Source organism: Petaurus breviceps, unplaced genomic scaffold, assembly GCF_028583685.1.
Source record: "Petaurus breviceps papuanus isolate PSGF00001 unplaced genomic scaffold, PetGlider_PUasm1.0 90721, whole genome shotgun sequence".
Taxonomy (NCBI): Eukaryota; Metazoa; Chordata; class Mammalia; order Diprotodontia; family Petauridae; genus Petaurus; species Petaurus breviceps.
The window spans coordinates 1327951-1354334 of NW_027187322.1; the positions used below are offsets into that span (position 1 = coordinate 1327951).

The 26384-nt window shown below is 57.3% G+C and overlaps 5 protein-coding genes across 6 annotated transcripts in view; 4 read left to right on the forward strand and 1 right to left on the reverse strand.

The window, feature by feature from the left end:
* MACROD1 (mono-ADP ribosylhydrolase 1) overlaps positions 1–26384 on the reverse strand; it is a 195337-nt gene that overhangs the window by 118768 nt on the left and 50185 nt on the right. The gene's annotated exons all lie outside the window — the stretch shown is intronic.
* FKBP2 (FKBP prolyl isomerase 2) overlaps positions 1–26384 on the forward strand; it is a 151698-nt gene that overhangs the window by 26933 nt on the left and 98381 nt on the right. The gene's annotated exons all lie outside the window — the stretch shown is intronic.
* DNAJC4 (DnaJ heat shock protein family (Hsp40) member C4) overlaps positions 1–26384 on the forward strand; it is a 142524-nt gene that overhangs the window by 26933 nt on the left and 89207 nt on the right. The gene's annotated exons all lie outside the window — the stretch shown is intronic.
* The window catches only part of STIP1 (stress induced phosphoprotein 1), a 119039-nt gene that overhangs the window by 26933 nt on the left and 65722 nt on the right, over positions 1–26384 (forward strand). The gene's annotated exons all lie outside the window — the stretch shown is intronic.
* Positions 13961–26384, forward strand: part of FLRT1 (fibronectin leucine rich transmembrane protein 1) — an 18033-nt gene continuing 5609 nt past the window's right edge. Inside the window, exon 1 of the mRNA XM_069066221.1 lies at positions 13961–14098. The gene's annotated coding sequence lies outside the window, so the exon portion shown is untranslated. The remainder of the gene's footprint in view (positions 14099–26384) is intronic.

Below are 26384 nucleotides of genomic sequence, written 5' to 3' on the forward strand. Positions count from 1 at the left end.
CCCCGTCCTTGGCACCCCCCACTGAGCCTGCCTGCCCTGCCCCTCCCCTCTCCTCTTTATTCTGAACATTTAAACACTGATGGTTTCATCCTGGGAGAATTAGCATTCCGGGCAAGGCTGACTAAGGGAGTGGAGACTGTGGATGGAGTCAGAGCACTGGGTGCAACCAAGGAGGGGGAGAAAGAACAGCAGAGAAGGAGGGCTGCTCTTAGATGGAAATGACCACTCCGGGCCCAAGAGGGACCAGGGGAGTGGAGGGCAAGGGGTGGGGCTGCCCCACGGCCTACCTGGGGGTGCCAAGGACGGGGCAGACCTGTGCCTGTGGACAAGCCCAGACATGGGCACAGGCTGACGCTAGGCCAGGCGCCCACGTGTGCAGGGCGGGGCACACACAGGGAGACCACCCTGATCTCGAGGCATCTCTGTGCCATCAGAGGGGACGACGATGTATGCGTGAGGCGTGGAGAGAACCACAGCTAGCGCCCACCAGCAGCAGGGGGCAGAGGGAGCACCAGCCAGTGCAAAGGCGTGGAGGTGGGGGACGGCATGCCTGGGTGAGGAAGAGAGAAGGACGGCCTCCAAGGGAGGGAGGGCATGATGGGGATGGAAAGAGGAACTCGTGGAGGCAATGCTGGTGCTGACCCATTAAGGGTTGGCTCTGTGCTTCAGGAAAAATCCCTCCCTGGCAGCTCCAAGCAGGACGGGGCATGGATGGATGAGCAGAGAGACAGATGGACAGACAGGCAGGCAGACAGACGGATGGACGGACGGACAGACGGATGGATGAGCAGACAGACAGATGGACAGATAGGCAGACAGGCGGATGGATGGATGGATGGACGGACGGACGAACCGAGGGACGGACGGATGGATGGATGAGCAGACAGACAGATGGACAGACAGGCAGGCAGACAGACGGACGGACGGATGGATGGGTGAGCAGAGAGACAGATGGACAGACAGGCAGGCAGACAGACGGATGGATGATGGATGGACGGACAGACGAACCAAGGGACGGACGGACGGATGGATGAGCAGAGAGACAGATGGACAGACAGGCAGGCAGACGGATGGATGGATGGACGGACGAACCGAGGGACGGACGGACGGATGGATGAGCAGACAGACAGATGGACAGACAGGCAGGCAGACAGATGGATGGATGGATGGATGGATGGATGGATGGATGGATGGATGGATGGATGGATGGAAGGAATCCCTTTCGGGGGGCTACTCCAATCCCCATTTTGCAGCTGAAGCTGAGAGGCCGCAGGGTAGGGCTGAGTCTCAGAGGCCCGGTGCAGTGCCTGTGATCACACAGCTGGAAAGCGCCAAAGGCGGGACCCGAGACTCCCACCCCACCCGTGTGATGCCCCAGGGTGCCCTGGCTGGTTTCACTCATTCTTCCAGAGCAAGGCAGCTCAGTGAGGCTCAGGGCCTGCCCTCTCCTGACTGTCCTGAACCCAGAAAACAGGGGAAGGGGGAAGAGCACCACGGTTCCCCCACCACACTCGGCCGGATTCGCTTCTGCCTACCGGCCCTAACGAGTACATTCGGAGGTGATTCACTTGTTTTATTAGGAAGTTGGCTCCGTTCGGACAGAATTCAATTCAATTCAATTCCACGTGGCTTTTATTAAACACATGGTGAGCTTTGTTCAGTGACAAGGCTGGAGTGCAATGACTCTGCAGGTCCCAGCTGGCCCTGCGTGCCAGGCAGGAGGACAAGGCTTGTGAATCTCCCCTGGGCACCTCTGGGCGATCCTGGGGGTGTCTCCTGCTGAGGACTCACTCGATGGGCCCCTGTGAAGGGAGTTTCCACACAGGGTGTGCCCAGAGGCTCTGCAGAAGGAGCAGAGCCGTGTTTGGCCCCGTGCCAGGTGCCGGGCAAGTGCCCGTCTGTCCGTGCTCGGCATGCTGGGCCCACCCCACAACAGCCTGAGCATCCCAGCCGTCCCTCCCTTCCCCTGTGTGGCCGGCCCACAAACCTTCTCCGCCTCCCATCTCATCGATCCCATCCTTCAATCCCTTTTTCCCTCTTAATTCCTTGTCTGCAGTGAGCTGGAGCCTGCTCACACCCACCCCGCCATGTCGCTGCTGCCCCCCGGGTGATTTTCAATTTCCATTCTTCAGAGGCGCCGGCGTTCCGTGACGGGCGGGCACACGGCACCTCGAGAAGAAGATGGGTCTCTGTCTCAGGGACATGCCCGGGGTCACGGAACGAATGTCCCACTTTCCCGGCCCTGGCTCTCCCGGCTCTCAGGGAAAGACAACCCCAGCCCCGCTTCTCCAACGGCTCAGTCCTGGGCTGGGGAGGCAATGACAGGCCCAGCAGATGAGTCCCAGCTTCTGAGGGGCTCAAGCTGAGCTGAGGGGGCAGGGGCACCTGGGTGGACACTGGTGCTAACACCCAGGGGGATCAGGAAAGGCCTCTCATACCAGGGGTCTGTCAGCCGAGGCAGAGGTGAGGAGGGAGGCCATGCCAGCATGGAGGAGAGGGCAGCCTGTACCCCCATGCTGCAGCCAGAGCCCATGCAGGAGCTCAGCCGGCTAACGGGGGGTGGGGGCTGCCGGCTGCCTGAGTGCAGAAATGATTACTCACTGGAGAAGCCGTGTGGGAGGCCACAGCATCTCTGACCCTGGAAATCTCTAAAAATAGGACCAAGGCCTCCTCTCTGCAGACAGATTAGGTGTGTGTGTCTTGGGGGATTAAGCTGAGTTCTGCTGGAAGGCGGGAGGGGCATCTGTACCCAATCACCCCCTGGCATGAACAGAAGGGGGGAGCCTGGGTCTGCAAAGGGAGCCCTGGGGGGCCCGTAGGGTGGGCCCTGGTGCTGGCAGGGCCTGCTCAGAAGGGGGGGGGGGGCTGGTGAGTGGGAGACTCCAAGGCCTGGTTATTAAGAGAAGTGCCCACCTCCTCAGCGCCAAAGGGGGAAAGTACCTCAAGAGGTGAGGAGGGGGCTGCCTTCCTTCCGTCTTTCCGCCGCCTTTCTGAAGAGCTGTGACCATTGCCCCCATCCTTTCAATCAGTGCCAGGAGGCCCCGAGCCCCTTGGCACAGTCAGTCCTAGCTGGCGCCCCCAGGCCACAGCCCTGTGAGGCAAGGGAGGTGAGGCTGCTGCCCATGGGCAGAGGCCAGGGACCACCTGGGCCCTGGCATGGCTTGAGCCTGCTCAGAGAAGCCAGGCAGGGTGGAGGGAGGGCCTCGAGTGCCTAGCCCAACTCTGCCACTTCTGCCTCCTAGGAAGGAACGCCATTAGGACACAGACCGGGAGGGCCTCAGTACCAGCCCATCCATTTACACGGGGGGAAACTGAGGCCCAGATGGGGGAGAGGACTTGCCCCAGGTCACCCCAGGGAATGAGCATTTATACAGTACCTACTATGCGGTCAGGACTTTACAGACATTATCTCATTTGATCCTTACAACAAACCATAGAAGAAGGTTCTCTTATCACCCCCATTTTACTGATGAGGACACTGAGGCAGACAAAGGCTCAGTGACTGTCCCAGGGTCACTTGGTGTATCAGGCCAGACCCAAACTCGGGTCTCAACCCCAGACCCAGGGTTCTACCCCCACTTTTGTTCACGGCGCTGCGTCAATGACCGAGGTGGCCAATGCCAGCGGACCAGGAGCCGGCTCTGGCACCAAAACGATGGCAACGATGGGCTGGGTGGTCACATCTTCCCTGGAGGGAGGGCCCACCCTGGGAGTGCACTGTCCCAATGACGGCCGGCCGGATCGCAGCTGCGAGTCTGCACCAGGAAGAGAGGGCTCAGCGAGGGAGAAATGCCAAGCTCCAGGCGCATGCCCAGGACAAATAACGGCACCAGAGCAACACAGCCAGGGCATGGAGGCAGCACGGACACTGCTGTAGCCCTCCCCGACACCAGGGAGCCAGGCAGCTCACAGGAACAATAGCAGCTATGAGACCTATCAACACGCACTGAGCACCAACTGTGTGCACAGCCTCACAGGGCCTTAGAAACCACTGAAACAAGGAAGCCAGGTGAAGGGCCGTGGCCAGGGTCAGTGAGGCAGGCTGTGAGCTTGGGCCGGCCCTCCAACACGGGGCTCCCCAGAGGGAGGCCCACGAGTAAGAATCTGCCTCTCTGGGGTGCCCCCCCAAGCCGCTTGTGTCCCTGTCCTCCCCCCACACCGCTCCCTGCAGAGCCCTGGGCTCCAGCTAGACCCTCTGGGAGCCTCAGCCCCCTCCCCAGCGGAAGGAGAGATGCTCTGAAGCCCAGCACTCCAGGCGTGGGAGCTGAGCGGGAGCCTTCCCTCGTCCTCCCGCCTCCTCTGCACACCCCAGAAGGTGAGGAGGGGAGGAGGAGGGAGCGTTAGAGCAGTGCGAAGCCCCCAGCCCCACCCCAGCCAGCACCAGCCCTAATTAGTCTCTGCAGAGCGGGAGTGGGCTGGAGGAAACCCTGAGCAGAGGTGGCAGCGGCACAGGCATAGGCACTGCCGGGAGGGCCGCGGGCACTGCCAGCAGTGAGCCCCGGGCAGGCAAGGTTAGGGGGACAGGCCTGAGCCCTTTCTGGACTGCGGGGGGATGAGGGGATTTTTTTAAGTTGAATGTCCGGGTTTTTTACACCACATGCATTTCCCAACAAAAGGCAGCACGCTGAAGTGGGCCTGGGAGTCAGGAAGGCCTGAGTTCAAATCCAACCTCATGTGCTCACCAGCTATGTGACCATGGCGGAGGCACTGGACCAGTCTCAACTTCCCCATCTGTAAAATGGGGATAACTTTACAGCCCCCGCCACCCAGGGCAGCTGTGACGACCCAGTGAGGTAAACCTCATGGCGTGCTCCACACAGGGCCAGGCCCACAGCAGGCGTGACACAGATCCCATGAAAATCAAGGCGCTGGCTCAGTGACCCTCGGCCCTGCATCCGTGCCCCTGTGACCCCCACAGATTCCTGCTGACACTACGGCATCCAATGAGGTGTGCAGCGTTACAGACCCACAGCTCCCACTGCCACCCCAAGGGGAAGAACGGGCATTTACAAAGCGCCGACTGTGTGCCAGGACCTGCACTCACCTCAGTGACTTGTCCAGGGTCACACAGCTAGGCACATCTGAACTCGGGCCTCCCTGACAACCCGCCCAGCATTCTAGCCCCTGCTCTATCTGCCGTCTCTTGTGGCACAGGGCTGTTCTAGCTCATGCGTATGGTGCTAAATAAAATCCTGGCCCTGCTCTCAGGGAGCTTGGAATCCACTAAGAGCCTTCCTCTGCCCTCCTGCCACAAGTCTGAGTGCCATCCCCTGTCATCCTCCCTGCCCCCAGCATCTGGGTGGGCTTCCAGGCCGACCTGCAGGAGGCCGGAACTCAGGGGAAAAGCAGCCCCTGCGGTGGCTATCCCTAAGAGAAGGGAGGGGCCAGAGAGGCTTCATGTGGGGCTCTAAGACCCCCCACGGCTGCCTGCCTCTCAAGTCTCCATGGGTGAGGAGAGACTGGTGCATCTTTGTGAGTCCCAGGAGGACCGTGGGACACCGCGGAGCATGCCAGGCTGGCTTCACAGAGAGGATGTGCCCAGAGAAGCCCCCAGGTGCGGAGGCAGGTGGCTCTGGTCCTTGGGGATGGAGAGAGAGGCAGGGAGGAGAGGCAGGGGGGAAGGAGAGAGGAGAGGCGCTGGGACAACTCCCCAGGTTCAGAGTCGGGAAGACCCGGGCTTGAGCCCCGCGGCCAGTGCTGACGAGCTGGGGAGCCCGGGCCTGGTCACCCAACCCCACAGTCACCTTGCCTTATCACCTGTCTCATCCCAGGGACAGCAGGACAGGCGTGCTGCGTCCAGGGCTCGGAGGAAGTCTAGGTGTGCTCTGTGTGGTGGTGCCACCCTCCTGGGCCACCCGCCCAGTGATTCCTTCATCACAAAGAGGAAATGAGGTTCTTCAGACGACACGCTCCCGACCAACCAACCCAGCAAGCAACAAGTGTTTCTTAAGAGCCCACTACGCGCGGGGCTTGGGGAATGCCAGCCCAGAGGCAGCAGCCCCGGCTCTGAAGCTGACAAGTCCAGACCCAAACAAGGAGACAGTAAAGATGAGAAGAGAGGCAGAGTCATGCAGAAAGTCCATCCAAGGTCCTCACGGCCCTCCCACAGGGGCTCAGCTCACAGGGCGCCCATGGGCCCCTCTGCAGCATCTCCTAGGAAGCAATGACTCCCCCACGCGGGCAGAGTGCGGGCATCGCCTTAGCGACCCAGCGACAAACACGGGCGGCAGCTCATGGAAGCCGCCTGGCCCACCCCCGCAGCCTGAAATGTGCTCAGGGCAGCCAGCGAGAGCTCTCTCGCCACACTTATTTGGGGTTTTCTGTTCTGAGCCCCCCGTTTCAAAGAGCTGGCGTCAGTCACATCTGCCTTTCCCAGACCCCATCTGGAGTTTCCCTGACAAAGACACTGGAGTGGTTTGCCATTTCCTTCTCCAGCTCATTTTACAGGTGAGGAAACTGAGGCAGGCTTCAGTGACCTGCTCAAGTTGATGCAGCCAGGGAGTGTATGAGGCCAGATTTGATACAAAATGCTTTATGGATGTCATCCCTCACCAGACGGTGAGGTCAGGACCCATCTTAGAGACACGGAGACCAAAACTGAGGGAGATTCAGTGTCTTACCTGAGCCAGAATTCGATCTCGGGTCTTCCTTACTCCAAGTCCAGATCCCTCTCCCTGCTGTCGGCTCCCACCCACCTCTCCCTTTTGTGATCCCTCCCAACAACTAAAGGGATGCAAACATAGACATAAGGAGAGAGGAAAAGGGGGAAGATTGTCAATTATTTTACACACAACATTTTAAACCCTGGCGATCAGATTCACAAGGGGGAGGACAATATGGCAGACTGGACACTGAAGTCTTGGGTGTAAACAGCACCAGCTCTGGGGCTGTGGGCAAGTCACATCAGTTTGCTCATTTGTAAACAGAGGCAGCTGGACTAGCAGACCTAGCTCTGAATCCACACTGTTGGGACTCGAGGCCAACGATAAAACTGCTAAAAACCCCTCAGGTGTAGTGCACCCCAGTCACAGTCCTGAAGTCCAGGTTCTGTTTTCAGATGTGACCTTAACCAGGGATCAAATCTGTCCTTTCTTGAAATCCCTGCCCCCAACTGGCATGCACCATGAAAACACCACCGTGACCCTAGGATCTTCCTCTTATGTCCCAGGCTGTTGACAGCCCCAAACCAAGCCAAGCCACCTTCAGTTGGGCTATGGGGAGAGAGGGGCCCAGCAGGGCCACTTTTATTATTCCAGTCTAAGAGGGCAAAGCCAAAAGCTACTCCCCAAGTTCAACAATGCTCTGAAAGTTGTCCCCTCACTCCCACCATCTTTGATGGCCAGGAGACCACAGGTCCCACCACTGGCCCAAGCAGGCCTAGGACCAGACCAGCAAGGTGCGCTCCCATCCCCATAACCCGGCCCTATGCACTGCAGACCCCCTGCCTTCCCTTCTGCTCCAGGCTCCAGCCAGGGACAATGACAGATGACTGGGTACTTTCCCAGCTCCCTGCTGCCCCAAAGAGGAATGAGCCCCGTGTCTACACTCGAGGCTTGGGATGTGTGAGAAAGCAGAGCTTGTGATAACCAGTATGAGTCTGTGATGGGGGAGGGCAGGCACCAGGGTGCTCCAGGCTGAACCTGACAAAGGGCCCTTCAGAGCTACCAGGATCCCATGGAGACCCTCGCCCTGGCCAGGAAATTCCAACATGAAGCCGTCGCCACCGCCACCGACCCAGCCAGATCTAAACTGGCGCCTTTCCGGCAGGCCGGCCGGCTTTCTGCTGTAGTTGTTGTTATTAATTAGGAAGAAAAGTTCCCCTCGCCAAAGAGCCGGGCAGGATGGCACAAGACCTGAGGGATTTTCCAGGAGACCAGATCCATTTAAAATGGGCCTCGACAGAGAATAGGGGGAAAATAAGATTAAATTAAACCAGGAAGGATGGGGGAGCACACATTTGAAGGTTTACATCAGCCAGCAGGGCCTCTGAAGGTGGGATCCGAGCTCACGGAGACGCAGGGCAGGGTCAAAATTTCAAATTCAAGGCAACTCACCAGGTGGCCCCGTGGGCAGGGTGCTGGGCAGGGAGGCAGCAAGACCCAGGTTCAAATCCAGCCTCACACTGTGTGACCCTGGGCAAGTCACCAGCCCGCTGTGCACCTCCATTTCCTGATCTGTAAAATGGGGGGGGGGGGAATAGTGCCTGCCTCCCAGGGTAGCTGTGTGGACCCAAGGAGATGATGATTTAAATGCTTAGCACGGTGTCTACAGCTACTGTCATAGTTTAAACTGAGGAAAGTCGACCTCATGTCCCACATCTGTAACAGTTAAAAACAGTGAAAGCTGGAAATGGGGCAGGAGGCCTGAGAGCAAGGTCAGGAGTCAATAAGGAGGAATTACTGAGAGGGAGGGTCAGGGAGCCCAGGCAAGAAGCGTGCCTCCACTTGGAAGGTCTCACTTGATCCTCCCGACAGCCCTGGGCGGTAGAGACTACTGTTACCCCTTTTCACAGACAAGGAGGCAGAAAGGCTGATCTGCCCGGTGCCATGTGGCCAGCATGTGTCTAAGGCAGGACTAGATCTCTCTAACTCCAAATTCAGTGCGCTAACCACTGCACCATGGCTATGCAAAGTCACTTTGTGACAACGGGCACAGGACTCCCCCTCTCTGGACTTCTGTGCTCACGAAGGTCCCCTCCCTCTCTCCGGGCTTCTGGGCAATGCTCTCTGATGGCAACCCGGAGGGGAAGGCCCAGGTCTCCTCCCACGTCAGTCACTGGCCCATCTGGGGGCCACTTTTGGGGCCTCGGTTCCTCAGCTGTCGAATGAGGATAATTACCTCGGCCTCCCTACCTGACAAAGCAGCTGCAAGTGTTCAGGGCGACCGTGTGCGCAGCGATGGGAAGATACCTTTATGAGCCCAATATTCTACAGAAATGTCAGGGGCGATGAGGTCCACAAGAGAAAGGCAAAGGCGCCTGGTTCATCGGGGGCATGTGTGACCATCCCCATGAGGGGACCAAGCCGGCAAAGGCCAAGGCAGAGGCTGGCAGGAGGCTGGTCCCTGGCGTTAAGCAAACACGCCGCTTAGGGATCCACGAGGGGGAAATTCGCCGCTGTAGTCTGAATAATTCAGGCCAGAGAAATGTCCTTTGGCCAGAGGGAGCCGTGTGGACGGGCTGCTTCAAAGGACTCGGACTTTGTGGGCGATTCTATGATTCTCCATTTGGCTTCCGCAGCACAGAGCTAACCAATGCAATGCAGGATTCTAAGCCTTCTAAAAAGCAACAACAAGCATTTATTAGGCACCTACTGTGCACCAGGCACGGTTCTAGGTGCTGCCTGGGCAAAGAGAGAAAAAAAACAGCTCTTTTCCTCAAGAACTTTATAATCTCCAAGGGGGGCCCTAGGGAATCTACCAGCATGTATAGAGATAAAACAATGCAGAATGCCCATGAGGTCACCTCTGCAGCAGACAGCCCTAACAACTAAGGAAATCGGGACCCAGAAGGTGGCACTGAACAGAGCCTTGAGGGGGCTGATTCCAAGAGGGAGATGTGAGGAGGGAGGGCACTCCAGGCAAGGGGCACAGCCTGGACAAAGGCACACAAGTGGGAGATGGATACAGCACCTAGACTCAAGGCAAGCATGCAGATAACTGTGATGAAAATTAGAACCAGAAAGAGCATGAGAAGAACATACAGGTCGCGGGCAGGAAGCCGAACTCAGTGGGAAAAGTCCCGGACCTGAAGTCTGAGAACCAGGGCTGGAATCCTGGCCGAGGAACCTGTGTGCCTGTGCTCAGGTCAGGCCACAACCTCCTGAATCTCAGAAGCCTTGAGTATAAAGTGAGGAGGGTGCACCAGATCAGGGGTTTGGGACTGGGGTCCCTAGGCCCCAAGCAGGTGGCGGATACTTGGATGGGGGGGGATGGAATCTTTATTTTGACTAACTGAAAAAAACAGAGCACTGCCTTCACTTAGGAACAAAACTGATTCTGTGGAGGGGGCCATGACCTAAAAAAGGTGAAGAACCCCTGGACTACATCATTGCAGGCCCTCCTACCTGACATTCTGTGTTCTGAGCAAAGGTCCCTTCTAGCTCTGACAATCTCTGTTCGTCATTCTAAGCTCCCTCCCAGCTCTGACTCTCCATGTTCTAAGCTCCCTCCCAGGGCTGACCATTCTGTGTTCTAAGCTCCCTCCCAGCTCTGACTCTCCATGTTCTAAGCTCCCTCCCAGCACTGACCATTCTGTGTTCTAAGCTCCCTCCCATCTCTGACTCTCCATGTTCTATGCTCCCTCCCATCTCAGACTCTCCATGTTCTAAATGGGAAGGCTGTGGGAGGCCCTCTGAACTGTGGCCTCAGACACTGTTTACACCTGAAATTCTGGAGAATTTCCACAGGCAGCACCCCCTGCCCTTCCCCACCCTCCCTCAGGGCTGCTTCCCTCTCCCTCCTCTCGGCTTGGCTGCCAGGGTGCCATGACCTCATCAGTCTCGTCCCCTCTCTAGTGCTTGGAGGAAATTGCCAATTATGATTGGGAGAAGTGCGGCGGCAGCCGCGGCTCTCACAGCCTGCCTTGCCCAGCCTCCCAGATGCTGATGGGGCAACCTGGGGATCTGGGCCAACACCCAGAAGGAGCCAGCTGCTGGGACCCCACGTCTGGACCCACCCGGACTTTGCATCCCTGCATCAGCAGCCAATCAGCCTTCGCTTTGGGGGAGGGGTGTGGGGAGAGAAGGGACAAGAGGAAGCTTGTGTATTCCCCGGTCAGTGCCTGCCTTCCAGGAGCCTCCATTCTCCTAGAACAGACCCAGATGAGAAGATACAAAATATGTACTAGACAAATGCAACATAGTTGGGGGGTGATATGGAGGGAATCAAGGAGGCCACCTGGAGGAGGCAGCATTTGAGCAGTCTTGACAGGGAAGGAAACTGAGGCACAGCACGGATGAATGAAATGCTCAGGATAACGCCAGAGCTAGATTCACACTCGGCTCTCTCCTGCATCCAAGGCAAAGGATGGATGTATGTCTGGGTGACATTCCCAAGGCCGCTAGCAGACCACACCCTACAGATGTCTATGGTCCCAAGTCAGTGTGTTTTAGCCACACTCGCAGCACCGTTATGGGAACACGGAGGAGATCCAAGGTCCAAGGCAGACTCGGCCCCTTCCCTCCTGGGGATTACGGTCTGGAGACACACAGAAAAGCCTAAGATGTAATGTAATGACACAATTACTCATGGAGAAGGGGGGACAGGTCTGGAAGGCTCCCTGGAGGAGATGGCACTTATGGGATAGCTGGGAATTCAGGGCTGTGGGAAAAGGATGGATGCACCAATGTGTCTGGAAGGGCTTTGTGCCTCCTGGCTCATACAGCTGGCATGTGCTCACCCCAGATGGGGCAGAGGACGTGAAGGGGGCAGAGCGATCAGTATTGGGCTCCTTCTTCCTGGTCTCACACATACCTTGCCCCCCCCCAGTGCTTTGGGAGAAATGAGGACGGATGAGGGGGCTTGGGAAGGGAGGGGTCCCGGCCATCCACTCTTCCAGGCCAAGATGGCAGCCTGGCCTCCCTGCTAGGACCCGGAAGAGCGCCTAACGTCTGTAAACTGGGCTCCATCCCAACAAACCTTGGCTGCGCTCTCGGGGCCCTGGTGTGATTTCCTAACGCGGCCTCTCTACGCTCCCCTACTGCTCCCAGCTCTGATCTCAGGATCGTTTCCATCTCCCACCCCCATGCCTAGGAGCAGGCCGTTCCCCGGGCCTGGAAGGCGCTCCATCCTCCAGGGCCTCAAACATCCTCCAAAGTTCACCTCAAGGGCTAACTCCCAAGGAAAGCCTTTAGTGAATCCCTGACCCCCCACGGGTCCCTGCTTCTCTCTCCCTCTTCAAGTCATCCTCTATATTCTTACATGTTCCTAACATTAGGAGGCACAGTCAGGAGGACCCAAGTTCAAATGCTGCCTCAGACCATTAGTGGCTGGGTGACCCTGGGCAAGGCAATCACGCTCAGCCTTAGTTTCCTCATCTATAAAGTGGGAATAGCAATAATAGCGCCTTAACTCATAGAGCTGTTGTAAGGGTGAAATGAGGTAACACAAAGACCTTCACAAGCCTCAAAATGCTGTGTGAAGGCGGGACAAATGATGAAGACGATGGTGACACGACATCCTGCTCCCTCCCCACCTGGCCGCAGGAGGGCGGGAGCAGGGGCCCAGTCGGGTTCATTTCTGGCGCCTTGTGCAGAGTGAATGCTGCTTGGGCTGGGTTCTGATCCAGTGTGTGTGAGGGAAGAGGTCCTGGGGCCTCATGAGGCCGTAGGCAGCACCTCCCTAAAAAGCTCTGCACATGGGAGCTCCCATGATTCCCAGAGAGGACACCTGCTAAGGGGACAAACCTGTGAAAGCCTCTGGGCCTCAGTTTCCTCCTCTAGAAAACGGCAGTGATCTGGACCAGTCATTCAGCCCCTTAGTCTCTGGGGGACTCTCTGAGCCGGATAGGGTACAATATGCACTGATGAAGGGAGTTTCCCGGCCTGGGAGGTCTCGTGCCCCGATCTCGTGGGGTTGTTGGGAAGCGCTTCCAACGCCTCTGAAACGCTGACAAACATTCCTGGCCTTGGAGCCGCGGGGTAGAGCCCCTCTGGTTCCCACACAGGCAGACCCCCCCCCTTCCCTGGCAGCCAGGACTCTGCTCATTCAGGTCTATGCCTGATGGTATTCACATGTGACCACCAGGTGGGGGCTCGGAGAGCTCTGAATTGTTTTTTTTTCCCCTTCTCCTGGAATCTTTCCCACCCTTTTCACTTCTTTCATGAGGAAGAGGGGGAAGCCGGGGGAAGGGCTTTGTATAGACAGCTGTCTACGCGAGCGAGTCAGCACCGAGTTTGTAAAAATAAGGGGAGGGCAGAGGAGACGGGGAGAGTGAGGAGAAGGGGGGCCGCGTGGTGCCGGGAGCTCTTTGGAGATCGGCGGGGGGGAGCGGCGCCCCTCGGAGCATCCTCTGACCCCTGACCTCCAGCCCCCACGGGGAGGAACCGATGGGGCTTACTCAACAGGCAAGTCTCTAAATCCCCCGGCTCAGACCCTTGTCTTTTTTTTGGCAGGCGAGAAAGCAGAAAAGCGTGGAAGACGCGGGCATCATCCTCTGGGGGCCAGATGCTCTGGGGGACGAGCCCCGGGCAGCGAGAGCCCTCCTCCTAAGCGGGCGCAGCCACGCGGATCGGAGCCCCGGCCCGGCCCCCCGGTAGGCTTCTCTCCAGATCGGGGCGCAGGGGCCTGACAGCCCGGCGTCACATGTCAAGCGGATCAGAGAGAGGGAGGTTAACATCTGAACTCCACAGCTGGGTAATGGACCACCTCCTTCTCCCGGGAGACGCATCCTAAGCCTTGCATACAGATGCGCTGGCTGTGCGCGGGCTGAGCCGGGCCAGGGCGCGCTCTCCTCACTGTCATGCAAGAGCGCTCCCGGCGCCCGCACCCATCTCCGCCTGCCAAGTGACTTTAAAGGGACCGAGGAGGGGAAAGGCAAAAGACAGCCGCTCGCAAAGACGGGAGGAGATCCGGTGACCTGCCCAGAGGAGGGGGCGCCGCCAAGGGCCACAGCAGGAGGAAGTTTGCGGAGGCCGCCTGCCGCGTCTCCAGCAGCACGGTGGGCTTCGGGATGGAAGCCGACCCCTAGGGGATGAGGGGGAGGGGAGAGGAGGAGAGCACCTCCAGGAGACAGCGCCGGGCCGGCCGCACTGCCGGCGCCCTTCATCCCCGATGGATTCACCAGCACGCCCTGCGCCCCAGAAGCCCCTGGCGATGCTGCCCTAGAGCGGCCAGAGAGACAGGAGGGCAGGGCTCCAGGGCCCTGGGGGCCGCGGCAGCTGCCTCTATTGGGGAGCACTTTCTGTGGCCAGGCCCCAGAACAAGCGTGGGCTCTGAAGCCAAGCTGCCCCAGCCTAGGTGTGTCCCCCACTGGGGCTGAAGCCCGGCTCCAGGGCCGGCACTCAGGAGAAGCAGAGCACCTATCCAGCGTCCGGACCGGCATCAGGGGAGCCGACCTGAGCGCCCTGAGGGCATCTGGCCGAAGTCTCCGGGAGCAAAGGTAAGGCTGGGACCAGGGGGTGAGGGGGGGTATCATGACCGTTCTGCAGGCAAGGAAACCAGGGCAAGCAAAGTGACCGCCAACGAGGGTCTGAGGCAGAACCAGGGCCTCCTGACTTCACGTTCAGCGCTCCCCCAGCTGCGTGAAAGCCAGGACTCAACCTCGGTCCTTGTCCAGATTAGATGAAGGAGGCCAGGCCAGGGGCGGTGAAGTGGTGGGGAGGGCACTCACTGCACCTGCACCCTGAGTCCTGAGTTCAAATCTATCATCGCCATTCTCTGGGCCCCCACTTCCTCTTTAAACTCTCTGGGGCTGGCCGGGTTCCTTCCTATTCCGGGCATCCCATAAATGCCCAGGGCTCAGGCAGATCCGGAGGCCTGGGGTCCGGGTCCAGGGCTGCAAATGGGGCAAGGGGAGTGGAATCAACGGCCTCTGACATCATTTCTAGTTCTAAATCATCAGTCATCTTAGGCCCACTCTGGGCCACAGTTTCTTCATCTGGAAAACACCAGGATGGATCAGTGGCTGCTGGGCCTTGGTCCCAGGATGCCCTGCCCAGGGAGACCAGGCAGTCCGTAGACAGGTGACTCCCCCATTTACATGAACAGGGCTAGGCTGATCATGGCAGATCAGGGGGTCCATGTCAAATGCAGGATTCTTTTTTTCACGTTAAAAATGGGTCTTTAGCTTAAAACATGCTGGGAATCAGTGGGCGAGACAGCCCCTGAGGTCTTTCCAGGCTGGGCTCAGTCCCTGGGTGTTCAGGGGCCAGCCCTATCCCACTGGGCAGACACCCAGGCCTGCCTCAAACAGACTAAGGCATCCTGGACCACCCACAAGGCTCCTCGTCCCCCTTCCCCTTGGCAACATGGGAGCAGCAGCCTTGCAGAACTGAGCTGGCCCAATGGAAGGCTAAGGAAGCTTCCCAGGAGATGTGGAGGGGCTGCCCAGTGGTCTGACCGAGCCCAAGGCAGGGCCCCTGCGGCGGATGCTACAAGGGACGCCCCCCCTAAATTCAGAGAAGAGCTACAGCCCCTGCCCTGAGCCCAGAAGGAAGAGCACAGGCCCTCTGCTCCCTAGGGGGACCATCACCCTGGCCAGAGTGGGAAGGGGAAATACAAGTGGATCAAGGGCAGGGGACCCAAGGCAAAGCAGCCCGCCCAGCCTCCATCCCCCTCCAGCCTCTGCCTCTCTGCTCAAGGTGGAGGACTGCGACACAGTGGGAAGAATCCCAGGCATAAGATCAGGGGCTCCGGATTCAAATCTCCATTTCTGTCTCTGCTCTTGTCAATGGGGAGACTCTCAAGATCCCTTCCAGCTCTAAGGAGATGGGGCACCCAGCACCCACTGGTTACACAGCTCAGAGGGGACCGAGGGCCTCCCAGCCCAGGGAGGGGAGAGGGAGAAAACCAAAGACCCCCCGATGAGCTCTGCAGCTTGAGGAGAAAAAAGCGAGGTGAGTGGAGGCAGAGCCGACGGGCTTCGGCACACTGGCTTGGCACTGACCACCTCCCTTCCTGGTCAACCCAAGGCATCAGATGCATGCGGCCAGTGACACCAGCAAGCAGCCATAAAGATGAGAACAAGACGTAATGACGTTAGCGGTGGCAGCTTTCATTTACCTAGTGGCTCAGGGCATACAAAAAGCTGTCCTGATGTGGCACAACTCTGCAGGGGGCATTCTAGCCCATCTAACAGATATGGAAACTGAGGCTCAGGGCCGGCCTAGCTGGTTCAGCATCACAAGCAGAATCTGAACCTGGAGCTTCCTGAGGCCAAACCCAGTGCCCCATGCCACAAGCCAGGCCACGTCTGTTCAGTGAGATGCCTCGCACCTTTACCAGCAGGAAAGACCGCCTGGGGCAACGCCCTGTGAGGAAGAGGCCCTCCTGCGCTCTGAGACGCCAAGCCACTGGAACTCCCCCCAGGCAGGGCAGGGAAACCCCAATCTATTAAAAATATGGAAAATGCCAGGCTTTGTCTCCCCCGAGCACAAGGAAAGAGGCTTGATTTATGAGTGCGCCGGGCCCTGGCCCATCCGTCAGGCCACCCGGCGTGCCTCCATCTGCGAGGGCATTAATAGCTGTGTTATTAGGCACCAGCATGAAGGATGCCCTGCAGATCAGCCAGTGCCTGTTATTTATTAGAAAGGCAAATCCGGCCTGCGGGGCGAGGACTGAGCCGGGAGTCAGTGCATTTAGGGGTCGCTCTCCTCGGCCTAGGGAGAGATGCTCTCTCCCTTCACGGTGCCTTGGCTCCCTGCTCCTGTTGGGAATTTTAGTCAGCCAAAGTCTCCGGGCCCCTGCCACAGGCAGACTGCCCTCTTCGTTTCCTTTCTCCCTGCTTTTTTCTCTACTTCCCTGGCAGGGCCTGAGGCCTGGGTGAGGGAGAGTGGGGAGGGGGCCCACAGCTGCACCTGGACCCTAACCCACTCTTGCCTAGGACTGTCCACTGAGTGCTTCCTCACCCTCAGCGTCTACAGGCTGCCCCTTCCAGGAAGTCTGCCTTGCTTCCCCTGGGAGCTCACACAGCCACTGTGCTTTGGGGGGCCCTGGAGCTGTCATTTCCCCACTAGAAGAAGGTTTCCCAGATGGAGAACTCCCCTCCACTACGCAGCTGAGCAGTGCTCAAGTGCTGGTCCTGAGAGATGGCGGGAGGCCCCACAGGCAGGGCTTGACCCCCTGATCCTCCCGGCTCCAGCCTGGGCTCCAAAGGCCTTTATCTTCCTCCCTCCAGCCCTGACAGCCCAATGCCAGGCTGTCCCACCCAGAGGAGAGCATCCTGAGGGTCTGGGGGCAGAGCCAAGGATGGCTTATAGCACTGATTAAACGCCATCTGTATAACTGGTGATGCAGATACACCAGTGAAGCCTCTAGAGGCCCGTTGGAGAGATGAGACGGAGGAGGGAGGCAGAGTGATCCCTTCCTGGGGATACTCGGGGACCTAAATAAAGCAGAGGCAGCTAATGATCAAATCTGAAGATGGAAAAAGCATCTATTAATAAAGCACCCACTATGTGTCGTGGCTGGGGGATACAAAGACAAAGCGGGAGCTTACATTGTCACACGGCCAAGAGGAGGGGACAGCAGACCCAATGATCCCAACAGGCCAGGACAGTGGGCCAAACCTAACAACGTGGATCCCTTAGAGATGACGGCAAAGTCTCACACCTGTGTCCAAAAAATCATCTTCTCAAGCCCAACAGATGGGAGATGCAGCTGGCTAACAGCTGAATCAAAGGGGACTCCATGTAGTGATCCAGCCACTCCCAAAGCCCGAGGGCTCAAACGGGACCACGGGAGGCATGCAGAGGGCTCTGACACTCCGACACGGGGGGGGGGGGGGGGGGGAGGGCTCCCCTGCACCGGGCCCTGGTCCAGCTGAGCCCTGATGGCAGAGAAGGGCTTTACTGAGCAGGGAGGGCGTCCCAGGTATACAGCCCTCTGGGAATGACTGTCCTGTCGCCTAAGCTCTAGGCCCTCCCACCCAGCCTTAGTTCCTTCCAAATCTTCTACAGGAAAGGAGGAAAGGAGCTCTGGGGCTGCAAGAAACCCCGTCTCTCCTCTATGGAAAGGAGAGTCCCTTCAACACAGGCTTCCCTCAGCTCAGGAATCATAGCCCCAGGTAGGGAGTAAAAACAACTCACTTTTTTTCACCGTTTTTAAAGGCTTTTACAGAGGTGATTTCATTTGGTTTTCACAACAGGTAAGGAAAGGGCTATTGATGTACATATTTTACAGCTGAGGGAACTGAAGGCAGGAGAAGGTAAAAAACTTGCCCAGGGTCATCCAGCTAGGACTGAGGCAGGATCTGAACCCAGGTCCTTCCAGACCCCAGGTCTAGGATTCGACTGACCACACCACACTGCGTTGATGGTAGTGAAAGACACACTGGTCACTCCCCGAAGCCTGAAGGAGGGCTGCTCACATGGCCATACCATAAGGCAGCTCCCAAGAACAGCTTGCTATTGTGAAAAGAGTACTTGAGGGTTAAGAGTCAAAAGACCTGGATTCAAATTCTGACTCATCAATTCAAATCAAATCAAATCAAAATCACCCATATGATGCACGGGCAAATCACAGCGCTTCTCTGGGCCTCAGTTTCCCCACCTGTAGAATGGAAGGGCTGAATTCCTCTGATCCTACGGCCTCGGTTTCCCTGCCTGTAAAATGAGGAAGTCAGATGACATGATCTCTAAGGACTCTCCTGGCTCTGGAATCATTAACCTATGATCCTATGGAACCCTGCTCTGCTATTGACAGCTGGAATGATCTGGAACAAGCCACTCCCACTCTCTGGGCCTCAGTTTCCCCACCTATAAAATGGAATAACTGGAATTCCAGCTTCTGTGCTTTGTCTGAAACAGCCCAGAAGCTCTTCTGCTTTCTGCTTTCAAAGGAGGGACCAGAGGCCCTGGGGGTGACTGATGCCCAGTGAGCATGAGTGGTACAGGCCCTTCCTGGGGAAGCCGGCAGCTTCTCCCCCCACCCACAGCCTTGTGACTCTGGGGGTCCCTCCAGGAGGAGGAGGAGGTAACTCCCAAGCTCCCCCTGTCCCATGATCCCCCACCCAGACTCCACCCTCTGCCCTCCCACCTTCTTTTCTTCTTTGTCAAGACAACAGACATATATTAAGCACCTGCTGTATGCCAGGCACTGTGCTAAGGCCTGAATAAAGCAGAAAGGGGTTCCGCCCAGGTGGTGTTCACCATCTAAGGCCCCACCTGCAGCGCCTGGAGGTAGGACCTGAGAACCTCCCTGAGAACAGGAGGCAACACGGTCACCTCGAATGCCGACCACAACGCCTTAGTAACCCTGGCCAAGTCTCTTCCCCTCCCTCGGCCCCAGGTTTCTCCTTTAAAACTAGGCCCCTCCTGGCTTTAGACCTTGAGTTCTCTGAGCCTCTGGGAACCCCGGGCCCTAGAACTAAAAGCAAAAGCCTCAGCATCCCACCAGCTGTGATGATGGACGGAGGTCCAGCACGGACAGGTCAGTACTGAAGAATCTAGAGGAGACAGGCCTCCCCTCATCTCGAACCCCTTCTGGTCCCAGAAGCTCCCTATCCTCAGAGCCCCCGTGGAAGCCTCCGTCCCTCCCCTCTGAAGGCCAGGCCAGCCTGGGCTGGCGCCACCCAGATAGCCCAGACTTCGAGCAATTAGCGGCTTGGGTTACCGAGTGCTTTGCAGATTTGCATACCTGCCTTCGATAAGGGCTGATGCATAAATTAGGAAAATAATTAACTTAAGGTTTCAAAAACATACCCACATCCTGCATGTTCATTACTAGCGATAGGGATCGGGCAGGGGAGACAGGAAAGCCAGTGCATTCCTGATAGCTGCAGCCCAGGGGCATGGCAAGGCCGGGACTTCCCAGCCCTGGGTTCAAATCCTGCCTCTGAGACTAGCTGGGTGACCTTGTGCAAGTCCCTTCCCCTTCAGGGAGAACATTCACCTACAGGCCAGCCCAGCCCGCCTAGCCCACCTGGAGCGGGGGGGCCCCTGTGGGGAAGATGTGTCCCTGAGCGAGGAGCAATGGGGGTCGGGGGGGAGGGTTTCCCCAGGAGGGGAGAAGCCGCCCCCCACCTTCCTGGCAGCTCCTTGGGGCAGGGCCTGCCAAGCAGTTAGCAGGTGACACTTTAAGCTGTCACCCACACAAGGGGGCACCTACTTTTCAATAGAGATTTAAAATGAAAGACTGATGGTGAAAAGTGGCATGGGGAGAGGGAGAAGGAAAGGGGGGCTTTCCTAGTTCCAGGAGCCATCTAGGCCCAGGGTACCTCTGGCCTTGCCATTCCTATTGCTCCCTGCCCCCATGACAGCAAACCCAGAAACCACTCACCCCCCCCACTCCTGATCTGTGACCCTACGTGCAGGTGCTGAACCTCCCTGGGCCTCAGTTTCCCCATCTGTAAAATGAGGGGGCTGGATTCAATCCAAGGGATAAAATCCCACTCCAGCCCGGCTGGAGAAGGATCAGAGGAGGAAGTGGGACAGAAGAACCCTAGGAGTGAGAGGGGGACAATGTCCTGGGGCTGTGGAGGGCCTGGGGGACTCAGGCTGAAGGCCAGAGCTAAGACAGGCTGGGAGGAACCCTCTCTTAAAAGCTGACCAGTCTGCTCAAAGCATTGTGGCCTTGAGCCCCAGAGCCTCCCCAGCCCGAGGGCAGGGGCCAAGCAGGCCCAGGGCCCCTCTCCCACCTTCCCCTCATGCCACAGTGAGCTACAAGAGCCATGGAGCCCTTCACGTGCTACAAGGGCAGGCGAATGAGGGGAAACCTGCCAAGGGGGAGCGGGCAGGCCAGGCAGGGAGAGGCAAGCGGCATAAACCTCTCTCAGCTGGCACAGGCCTCAGGTCAGCTGGCAGCCTGGACCCTGGGGGCGAGGAGGGGTGCATCCCAGGGAAGAACGAGGAGGCCTAGCCTGGGCCCCTCCCAGCCCCACTGCCCACATATACTCGACCACTAGGCTCAATTCAGTGGTATTTATTAGGGACCTGCCAATGGCATCCCAGGTTCAGCGCCAGCCCCCACGTGCAGGCAGAGGGCACCTAGGGGAGGCCTGGCAGTGCAGAGGAGACATTTCTTCTCTAGTTTACGGGCTTAGGACTGAGTCACTGAGAAGTGACCGCTTGTCCAGGGCCACCCAAGGCTTCAGCCCTGAGTGCTGCCACCCCTCACCCCATGGCTATCCAGCCTCCTTGGACTTCAAAGACTAAAAGGAAAGGGTCCGGCCCCCAGAGGGCTTACATCTTCCTGAGGGACACAGCATGGATTAGGAAGTTGTGTTTGGCTGTTTCTGACTCTCTGTGACCCCCTCTGGCAAAGACACTGGTTCGCCATTCCCTTCTTCAGCTCATCTTTACAGATCAGGAAACTGAGGCAAACAGGGTAAAGTGACTTGTCCAGGGTGACACAGCTAGAAAGTATCTGAGGCTGGACTTGAACCCAGAAGATGCATATTCCCAACTCCAGGCCCACTGTGCCATTAGGAAAGGCCTTTTGTCCCCAGGGAGCACCTGAGCTGGGCCCCCCAAAGATGGCACGGGCCTCATTCTTCATCCTCTCTGGGCCTGCTTCTTCCTTGGTAAATAAGGAGGTGGGGACACACTCTGGGATCACAGTTCTAACTGTGAAGAGAAGATAAGCTCCCTGGGGGCAAACTGGGTTTCTGCCTTTCTCTGCATTCTGAGCCCTTGGCACCGTGCCTGGTGCAGACGACCACATGCCCATGGACCTCTGAGGGCCAGGATGCACCTGCTTCTCTGGAGGGGCTTCCGTTCCCTGGGGCTCGGGCTGGACTTTGGGGCCTTCCTGACCTCTGTCTGCCCCCAGGAAGGGACCCTCTCCATCGCCCAGTCCAACCCTCTGCTCCCATCCCCAAGCTAGGCAGGGGTCTCTCCTCTTTGGCTCCTCCTGCACAAGCCCACCAGCCCATCCAGGGCTAAACAGCAATAATTAATAACAATGCTTAGTACTTAAACAAGGTCCTTTATCTTCAAAGAGACTCATCCCTCCAGAAACTCAATTTCCGCAAACAAGGAAGGGAGGGGTGTCCTCCTCGGATCTGAAGCTGAGCAGGGAGGCAGATGGAGGAAGCCGCATCCTAGGGAGCCTGGAAGAAACTGTTAGGTCCCTGGAAAGATAAAAGTTTTTGCCCCCAAACCCATCAAAAAGAGAAAAATGTAAAACCTCCCCACTGAGTGGAGATGGCCCTGGCAGGGCCTGGGAGCCAAGCCTGTACTGTGGGGGATGTAAATCCTGACAGCAGAGAGGTGGCAGCTGATAGCTGGCAAACTTCAGGGCAAGACAAATGCAGCATTTAAAGGGCCCCCTCCTCTGGGAAGGGAGGAAGGGCGGCTTTCCCATGCCCTTGAAAGGCTGCCCCATAAGGACCAGGACTCCTCCAAAGCAGGGACAGGCCAGATAGGAGCAGACAGGAAAAAGCAGCTGCTGCACCCCAAAGCGGGGTCCAGAGGTCTCCCCAGCCGGGAACAGGGGAGCAGCAAAGTGAAGAGGGAGAGGCCTTGGGGAAGGGAGGAAGGAGGCCAGCTCTCATCAGCCCGTATCAGCCAGGCTGCAGGGCCACAGAAAAGCCCCCATCGGGCATCGGCACCTGTATTCCCTTGTGCTCATGGCATCAATCAGAGGACGACACTGCTCTTTCAGCCCTGGACACTGTCTTCATCCTTCCTCTCTGGGCTTCCATCTCTGACTGATATCCAGCTCTTGGACACCCAGGCTCCTGCTACATGACAAAGACTAACAGGATCAATGGGGGCACCCAGCCTACTCACTGGGAAGGGGAAGAAATTGGGGCAAGAGAATGGAAGTGACTTGTCCAAGGTCACCCTTAGATAAGCTTCACTAACATTAGGGAGAAGAGGTATATAAAATAGGTAAAAAGCATTCACTCAACAAATATTTGTTAAAGCTTCTTACTGAGGCAAAAAGAAAGACTTCTTACCAAATGAGCTGTGGGAACCAAGAACCAAATTGGTCAAGCTACCCCAGGGGGAAAGGAAGCACACCCCCAGCTGGCCTTTGAGGGCTGGAGATCAGGGAAAGCTGCCCAGCCCCCCCCCCCCCCCAGACGCTGGCCCAGGGCAGAGGGCACTGGACTGGAAGTCTGAGGACTGCTGCCGACTGCCTGAGTGACCTTGGACAAGCTTCCTAATCCTCCCCCATGCAGCTCTAACCAGCTCAGTGCCTGGAGCACGGTAGACATGGCTTCAGTGACCTCTAAGGTACCTGCCAGTTCTTAATCTATGGCCCTGTGATCCTCATAAATAGGAAAGAAAGCTTGGGCTGTGGAATCTGGCTGATGACCAGTGAGCAGAGGCCACCCCTTCCTAATTTATCTGCCACTTAACATACATAATCTCATAGCAAGCTGGGGAGATAAATATTATCACCCCCATTTCACAGATAAGAAAACAGAGGCCCAGGGGGCTGAGTGATATGCCCCTGGCCCTAAAGCTAGCACTAAGTCTTGGAGGGGATTGTAACCTGGGCCTCCCTAAAGATGCCCCCCATGAAGTCAACTGCACTGCAGGGAGCCTCTCTCACTAACGGTATCAGCCAGATAACTTTGACATTAGCCAGAGAAGTCTGGCTCCTGACCAGCTCTTCTTATACCCCCAGTGTGTGGCTATGCTTCTTAAGCTCAATTAATGATGTGTTAAGGGGAGGGGGGGGTACAGGAACAGGTCCGGCTCTTAGGAGGACCCCTGGATCCCCGCAGGGGGCCCGAAACGCGGAGGGGGGCCAGGCCGGGGTTTTCTCCTGCTCTCTCTTGCCTCTGGGCCCACGTGGGCATGTGTGTGAAGGGGGGAGGCAGGAGGGAGGGAGCCGCGGGGCTCCTAGTGCCTGTCATCCCTCTCTGGCAGGACATAACTCACTCTGTGCTAAAGCCTGCAGGATCACAGAGACTGAAATGATCCCATAAAGAAAAGCGATTGAGTGGGTCTAATTTGATGGACCACATAAACCGCCTAACACCACAACAAGGGAGTGGAAGGGGCTCTTGGCAAACGGATGGGCCAATTAGCCCATTAAACCAAGGAGAGGTGCTTTAGTGTTAGACGGCCTCTATTCCCCCCTCGGATCCACTGCCCCTCCGGCCTGGGCCAGGAAGGTCAGCCAGAGAGGCCTCTGGGCAGCAGGGGGCTGGGGGCAGCCGCGCAAAGCTGCCCAAGATGAATGAGGCCAGCGCTGCGGCAGGGGAGCAGCAAGGCCTTCCGGCCAGCCTCCATCAACACTGCGGTCATCCATCAAGCCTCTGGGAAAGGCACGATTTAGACTTCATTATGACTCGGGGTCTTCCAGAGACTGAGGGAGCGTCAGGACACTCGGCAGAAGCCCCGAGTGACAAACAACCGGCCCTGGAGGCTCCAGCCTCGTCCTCAGAGGGGCCACAGTCTCGAGGAGTCAGCGCTCAACCGGACACCCCGTGTCCGTGGATGAGCGGGTCCAGGGGAGCGCCAGTCTCTGAAAGGCCATGCTGGGGCTCTGGGTGTAGCCGGGGGCTTAGCACCCAGGGGACCCAAGGAAGAGACTCCTGAGAAATGTGATGGAGAAGCAGGAGCCCCTAAGAACCCCCACAGGAGGGGATGGAGGCAGACCCAGACACTCCAACAAGACCCCAAGCAGAGAGACAGCCCTGTCTCTGGACGGCCTACAGCCTGGTCCTGTGCCTCAAGCTCCTAAGGCTGGTAAAGAAGAACCCAGAACCCATCCCTGTACAGCCACTTGGCAGAGGGATTTCTGGGTATCATCTCAAATCACGCTCTGAGGTAGGCGCATGACAGTTCCCAAGGCTGACAGCCAATACATGGCTTACCCAGGATCACAAAGGCCAGATCTGAACTCAGACCTTCCAGACCCCAAGTCTAGCACTAACCCACCATGTCAAGCAGCCTCTAAAAAGGGCTGGAGGGAGCATGTCAACCTGGCCAGCGCTGCTTCAGTGAGTGAAGGCCGGGCAACAGGCATTTATGGAGCCCCTACTAGGTGCCAGGCACTGTGCCAAGCATGGGGAACACAAGAGAAGACAATGACAGGGCCTGCCCTCCAGGACAAGATGTCCTCCTTAGGAAGCAATGTCAGGTCAGTATCTGAACTCAGGTCTCCTTCCACTGCTCTGCCCCAGGACGTGACTTCTCTGTGTCCCTGTCTCCCCCTGCCCCCTGGACACGTAGGAGAGGGCATGACGGCACACTGCCTGGGAAGGCATCCCCATCCCCACCTTTCTCCCAGGAGCCAGCAGGCACAGAGGCCTCCAACGGCTGCCTCAGACAAAGGGGTCTTTACAGCATTTTCACACATTTTCTCACTTGAGGTTCACAGCAACCCTGGGCGGTGGCATTCTGCCCACTTTGCAGATGAAGACACTGAGATCCAGAGAGGTCTGAGTGGCCACCCAGCCAGGAGCGTCTGTGGTGGGATCTGAGCCTACATCTCCCTGGCAAGCCCAGCATCTGATGCCCTTGGGTCCCCCTGGCAGCCTGGGGGCTACAGGCCTCCAAAGGGAGCTCTCCAAGGACAAACCCAGGAACATTGGACCTCCAATGATGTCCCTCGGCCAGAAATGTCGACACAAAAAGAAAGCTCCAGGAAGGCTGGGAGGGCCACACGTACACATGTGCAGAGTCCACTGTCATAGAAGGGCCAGTATTCGCCACAGTCTTCTGAGGGCTGGCCTGCCTTGGGTTTGGCAGGTACAGGGGGCATATACAAGCAGGATGGGCACCCTGGCCTGGGCACCAGAGGCAGACAGATGAAAGGATAGGAACCCCAGCCTAGGTGCCAGGAGCAGACAGTCAGAAGGAAGGGCGCCCCAGCCTGGGTGTTGGGGACAGACAGAAGGAGGGGCACCCTGGCCTTGGTGCCAGAGACAGACAGACAGAAGGAGGGGCACCCTGGCCTGGGTGCTGGGGCAGACAGACAGGAGAGGCACCCCAGCTTGGGTGCCAGGGACAGACAGCTAGAAGGAGGGGCACCCTGGCCTGGGTGCTGGGGCAGACAGATAGAAGAAAGGGCACCCTGGCCTGGGTGCTGGGGGCAGACAGACAGAAGGAGGGGTACCCCCCCAAGCCCAGGCTTCAGGTCAGGTAAGGGGCTGACCTCATGAGGCTCCAGGCAATTTCTGGCACACCAATTTCTCAGAGAGAGATGATGCCTTCCCCAATGAGGTGGGGAGATAATTTTTCCTTAATTGATTTTTACCTCTACTCATTGTGAAAGAAGATGAGGAAATATGAGAGAAAAAATCCATTTTTATCATTTTTTCATTTGCAAAAAAATGAAATGACACCTTGCAGGCAATCGCTCGGGCTGTGGACCGTTCCCTTTATTAAGTCTTCTTGTTTTAAAAAAAAAGAGGAGAAGAATTGTACAATTTTTCTCCAAAATGGTTAAATATTTCATGATTTTGGAAATCACCCTGGAGCAATTTTTCCATATAACCCAGAGCACAGTGCAATGGAGACCCCAGAGCACTTTATGGATTTCTTTCTCTCTTTAAAGGGAAAAAAAAAGTTGTATTGATGCTTTTTAAAACACTATTCATTTCTTGATATTCTCCCACAAAGTCCCCGCCCTTGTCACAGAGAAGAGTGATGGTTAAACAAAACTAAATGGTACTCTAAAGTGAATCTGACAAGAAGAGAGGGAGGAAGGAAGGGAGGGAGGAAGGAAAGAATGGGAGAGGGGGGGGGAAGAGAAAAAAAGAAGGAAGGAAGGAAAGAAGGAAGGAAGGAAGGAAGGAAGGAAGGAAGGAAGGAAGGAAGGAA